Genomic DNA, 6,622 nt, shown 5'->3' on the forward strand with positions numbered 1-6,622 from the left:
CAGCTGGCCTGGAACTCACTATGTAGACCAGGCTGGCCTTGAACTCACAGAGATCCACCTGCCTCTGCCTCCCAAGTGCTGGGTTCAAAGCATGTGTCACTACACTCAACTGATTTGGTAGCTTTTTTATGAGACAGGCTCTCCTTGTACAACCAGTGCTGGGATTACATGTGTGCCCTGTAATCCTACTTAATGAGTTTGACATTTTTAGATAACACGTTTAAGTGAGATCATGTGGTACAGAATTTTCTCTATGCTTGGCTTACTCAGCAAAATGTACTCCAGTTTCATCTATGTTGTGGCAAAAAATAGAGTTTCTTTTTTAAGGCTGAACAGCATCTCACTTTTATGTGCAGTTTATTTTCTTTATCTATCCATCCAAATGGATGCTTGGTTTATCTCCATACATATTATGTCTACTGTAAGCAATGTGGCCTGCATCTGATATCTCTTTACTATGTTGATTTCGACTCCCCATGGTCTGTGTCCTTCAAAATTATTTTGAATAATGCCAATGGGGTAAGACATTAGTTTGAATTTGCTCCAGATTTGAAGTACACCATAGAATTCATTTATGCTGTGTATGTGTGTGTGCGCGCGTGCATGCGTGCACATGCACACGTACTTTTCATGTTCACTTTCCTCATCCTTTTTCTCCTGCTTCTACAGCTAAACTTCCCTAATCAATAGATGTTTTAATCATCTCTTTCTGATAAAAATTTTAATGAGCACTAATATTCCTGTTACTGAAATTAATTTGTTGCTTTAATACCTGATAAATTGGAGTTTTCTTATTTATCCTGAAAGTCAAAAATCATATAAGAATCTTTGTAATGATTTATATAATCTACATGCAAAGGAAGAAGTCTGGGTAGTATGGTGCATAGACTGTGGAGCTAAGGCAATAACATTCATGTATCAGCTGCTATCGAAAAAGCTCTGTGACTGGGGCTCAGTTAGTAAACACTAGCCATGGGTGGTAATGGTTAATGGGGGGGAGGGGAGTGTGGAGGCCAGAGATCAATGTTATATGTTTTCCTCGGTCACGGTCACTGGAATTACAGGTGTGCATTGGAGGGAGCACATGGCTTTCTGCATGAGCTCTGGAGATGGAAAGCAGGTCCTTATTCTCGTGTGGCAAACTTTACCAACTGAGCTGTCTTTCCAGCTCCATCATGGTTAATCTTCATTGTCAACTTGACTGGACTTAGAATCACTATGGAAACACATCTCTGGGTGTGTCTATGAGGGTGCTCCCAGAAAGGTTAACTGAAGAGGAAAAACCTATCCTAAATGTGGACAGTACTATTCTGTGGGCTGGGGTCAGAGACTAATACAAAGGAGAAAGGCAACTGAGCACCAGCTTCTCTGTGTGCCAACTGCAGCTATAATGTGACCAGCTCCCTGAAACCCCTGCCATCATGACTTCCCCACCATGATGGACTGTATGCCTTAAACTGTGAGCCAAAATAGACCTTTATTTCCTTATGTTGCTTCTTGTCAGCATACTTTGTCACAGAAAGGAAAGTAATACACAGGTTTACTCCTTCACTTAAACAAATGCAACAATGGCTGACTTAAAAGGTCTTAAAGGATCTTAAAAAGATCTTTAAGGATCTTAAAAAAGATCCAATGCACATAAAGACAACCACAAGACTAAGAGTTGACATTTATAAAATGCTGATTCAGAAGCAGGAAGTACACTGAGTATTTTATTTTTATCTGATTAAACCTCACAACCACATATGAAGTAAATCCTGGCATTATTCCCATTTTACAGATGATAAAGCTAAGATACAGCAAGATTTAGTAACTTGCTTTGTCTTTCCAGTGGTCATTGGCTTCAGAGTTTAGTATCAAGCAATGACTTTTGGCACTGAAGCCAAGCTCCATAAAGACCGATTTCTTTCACCTCTATAAATGTCTTAAGAAATTTGTAATAAGAAACTGGTCAACACATCACTTGCTGAGATGAATTTAATTTCCAACTTTAAAAGTCATAAATTTTGTGCAGAACACTGTATCTAAATTCTGGGAAGTGTACAGTGACCCACTTCACACAAAGAAGGTTTAAATAAGGTCTGTTTTAAATAGCATGACCTAGAGTGTCCACCACAAAAACTGCCAACCCTTTATCAAGTAAGTGATGTTCAGGGGAGGGGCATCTCACCTTCTGGTTTGTCCTTTTGACACATGGTAAATAGACTATTGCTGTTGCCTTTATCTTCAATATCACTGTAAACTTGACTCTTGAATTTGAAAGTAATACAAATCCAGGTTAGTCACATTTTTAGGGGAAAATATTTAAGCTTTTGAGACCCTTGCTGAGTTTCTTTCTTTGTTATCTGACTTTTAAATTTTTATTTGAAGAATTCATACATGAACACATTGTATGTATATCATTTCCACATACTCCAATTCCTCCCACATACACCAACCACCCCTCGAATTCATGACCTCTTCTTCTATAATTATTTTTTTTTACTTTAAAAAAAATTTATTTTTATTTTATGTGTATGCATGTATTGCCTGCATGTAGATAAGTGCACCTGTGTCGTGCAATGCCCTCAGAGGTCAGAAATGGCTGTCAGATTCCCTGGGACTGGAGTTACAGACAATTAATTGTTAGCTGCCATGTGGATGCTGGGATTCAAACCCAGGTCTTCTGCAAGCCAGATAGTTTCCCTATAATTATTTTTGTTTTATATATATGTGTGTGTGTGTGTGTGTGTGTGTGTGTGTGTGTGTATACGCACACACACGCACAAAACATTTATATATAACTGAGTCCAATCAGTGTTGCTTTTATTTTCATGTATTTAGGGTTGACCACTTAGGATTGGGAGCTCACCACCCCCCCCAAAAAAAACTAGTTCTCCCTCCCTCATCAGCCTGTAGTTCTTTGTATTAGTCACTTTTCTGTTGCTATGATAGAACTACTGACCAAAGCAATTTATAGAAGGAAGAGTTTATTTGAGCTTACAGTTCCAGGGGAATTGCAGTCTGTCATGGTGGCTAGAGGTGGCTGGAGCAGGAGCAGCAGAAGCTAAGCTCTCATCATCACACAGGCACAGGAAGCAAGAGAGCAACTGGAGACCTGGCAAGGCTTAAGAACTCTCTAAGCCTACCCCCAGTGACATGCTTCCTCCAGGATAGCCACACCTTCTAAAACCTCCCAAAACAGAGCCACCATCTAGAGACAAAATGTCCAAATACTTGGAACCCGTGGGGGACATTTTCATTCAAATTATCACACTCTTCATCTAAGGATGGGGCCTTATGAAATTTTCCTCCACCCATGTTACCTGATTTTTATCAAAAGATATTAATCTTACAAATGAAAAAGAAGGAAAAGATAGGAAAGGTAAAAGAAAGGAAGGAAGAAAAGAGGGAGGGAAGGAAGGAAGGAAGGAAAAGAGGAGAGAGGAAGCAGTTGAATGGTCCTGAGGAGGAAGAAAAAGCCTCCAAGCTGAAGCAAAAGGTTAGAATCACTAATATCAAGTTAATGAGAATACTGCTATTAAATATGTAGTGACGCATGTATATAATTTCAGCACTCAAGAGGCTGAGGTAGGAAGGATCTTAAGTTTGAAGCCAGCCTGAGCTATAGAGCAAGACCTTGCCTCCAAGGAAAAACATAAAATAACATGAAATGAAACATCTTACTGAGGCAAGAACACACTGTTCATACATTCAACAGAGGTATCAGAATTCCAGAGCAAACTTTGTAGTTCTAAGGATGTAGTAAGGTGGTCTAGTTCTGCAAATGAGAATGGGAGGTGAGTGGCTTTATTGGAAACAAAATGCATCACTTTAATCAGAAGTGGGAGGGGAGCATGCAAGCTTGTGGATATGGCGTGATGGCTTACATGGTAAAGCAGGGGTATCCCTCTAGTTAGGAAGCACTAGCTCCGGGCCTTGTTTCAACCTGCTATTTAAGTTACTTTGAGATTTAGAGTAGATTAAGTAAACTCTTTATTGCTCTGCTAAGTGCCCTAGTTAGCTTTCTAGTACTGTGATAAAATACTATGACCAAAACCAACTTGATGAAGAAAGGGTTTATTTGGCTTACAGTCCCAATCACAGTTCATCATTGAGGGAAGCCAGGGCAGGAACTTGGAGGCAGGAAATGAAGCACAGATCACAGAGGAATGCTGCTTACTGGCTCACTCCTCTGTCCTGTGCTCAGCCTGTTTTTCTTATACAGCCCAGGACCACCCATAGTGAGCTGGGCCCTCCCACATCACACAACAATCAAGTAAATGTCTCACAGACACACCCACAAGTCAGTCAGATAGAGGAAATTCCCCAGTTAAGGTTCCCTCTTCCTAAGTATGTCAAGCTGACAAAGCCAACCATGGAGTAAAGTACCCCCAGAAGGAGGGTCTGCTCCCAAACTCAGATTCTCCAGGGTAAATGAGATCACCCTGTTTCACTATGAAATTTTCTAGTGCTTCCCTCAACTCAGAGTCAAATGAGTAAATGTTTTCCAAAGTAACACTGGCATCTCAGTTCTAAAGAACAGGTAGATTTGCAAACATCACACACAAATCTTACTTCTCACTCTGCACCTTCACTGGCTATGGCTCCTAAGCCTCTGGCTGAGATCCAAAGATGTTTTCCTTCCTCCATATGTAGTAGCTGAGCTCTTTATAATTTTAAAACATAGACCACAGCTTTATATATATAAATTTCAAACTATTTACCAGCTCACTGCTTTGATTCTTTTGTGGTATAGAAGATCAAACTGGGTACCTTGCATGTCAGGCAGGTGCTGGACCACTAAGCTACACCCCAGCCTTCTCCCTGGTTATTCCTTCTATGAATAGTGCACAAGGGAGTAAAATTCATAGATAAACTTTTTATTTCTCCATTAGCAAAAGTGAAAATACCTGTACCAGCCTTCGCCAAACACCCTTCCAACTGGGGTAAGCCAGAGGCCTGGTACCTCAAGGATCTGTCCTCCAATGCTTCAACTCCTACGTCTCTCTGAAAGACAATGTCAGACATCTTCCTCTATTGTTCTCCACCTTATGTCTGTAACTCCAGTGTCAGGGGACTCCAACACCCTCTTCTGACGTCCATAGGCATTGCACATCGGTACACCTATCTACATGCAGACCATATACTCCTACACACAAAAAAAAATAATAAATAAAAATTTTAATGTTATGTATATAAAACTTCTGTGAAATCAAGAATACCTGAGTAAAACAAATAATAATAAACAATAGATTTAAAAAATAAATGATGCTGGGACTGAAGAGATGGTTCCATGGTTAAGTGGTTAAGTGCACTGGCTGCTCTTGTAGAAGACCAGGTTCAATTCCCAGCATACATACTGGCTAACAACTGTCTGTAACTCCAGTTCCATGGGATCTGATGCACTCTGCTGACAATACAGGTGCACTTACATACATTCAGGTAATACACTCATAGACATAAAATAAAAATAATAGCAAAATAATTGTCCTCAGAGTATGGCAAATATAAAGAAATGTACTGTCTTCTATCAAAGGATTAAATAAAACAAAACTTCGTTGTTGTTTTTTTCATTGTCGGGGCTGGAGAGAAGGCTCAGCAGTTAAGAACACTGGCTGTTATTGCAGAAGACCTGGGTTCGAATCCCAGTACCCACAAAGCAGCTAACAACTGTCCATAACTCCAGTCTCAGGGGATCCAACAGCCTCTTCTGACCTCTGCAGGCATTGCAGGACATGGGTACACTTACCTACATGCAGGCAATACACATATACACATAAATATTTTTTATTAAATTTTTTTAAGTTTAAAAAAATAAATTTAAAAAAAATTGTCGAGTAGCCACTTGGTCAAGACTCAAATTCCTCCAGGATCAGCACTTGTTGAAATCAAAATATGTGCTCAAGGTTGCATTCCGTGCTCAAAACTACATTCTACTTCTCAACTGTGCCAATTTAAACCAGCCAATTGAGTAAGAATATGAAGTCAATCTCTGACCACTCAGAGTGAGGTCCAGGATCCCTTTACATTGGGAATAAAAACCCAGCAGGACCCTGATAGAGGCACAGGTACCCTCCACAGAAATAAACTTTTTGCCTTGCCAAAATACTTTAGGTTATGTAGTCATTGTCTTGAGACATCAAACCCATTTCTTTTTTTAAAAAAAATATTTTATTTATTATTTTTATTTATTTTATGTGTATGAGTATATTGCTTGCATGTGTGTAAGTGCAGGATCCCCTAGAACTGGAGTTTCGGACAGTTGTTAGCTGCCATGTGGGTGCTGGGATTTGAACCTGGGTCTTCTGCAAGAACAGTCAGTGTTCTTAACTGCTGAGCCAATTCTCCAGCCCCCAAACCCCTTTCTTACAAAGGCCTCACACTTCCTGTACACATACTCTACTACTAATCTATACTCCCAACACTTATTTTTCTTTTCTTTTTTAAGACTTACCCTCATGGAGATGGAGAGATGGTTTAGCAGTTAAGAGCATTTACTACTCTTGGAAAGGACCCTAGTTCAGCTCCTAGCACCCACATTAGGCAGCTCATAATGCCCAATAACTCTAACTACAAGGGATCCACCTGCATGTGTGTGCATATACCATCACACACATACATACATATATATATATATATA

This window comes from Nannospalax galili, unplaced genomic scaffold (genome assembly GCF_000622305.1).
Source record: "Nannospalax galili isolate Female #2095 unplaced genomic scaffold, S.galili_v1.0 scaffold463, whole genome shotgun sequence".
NCBI classification, from domain to species: Eukaryota; Metazoa; Chordata; class Mammalia; order Rodentia; family Spalacidae; genus Nannospalax; species Nannospalax galili.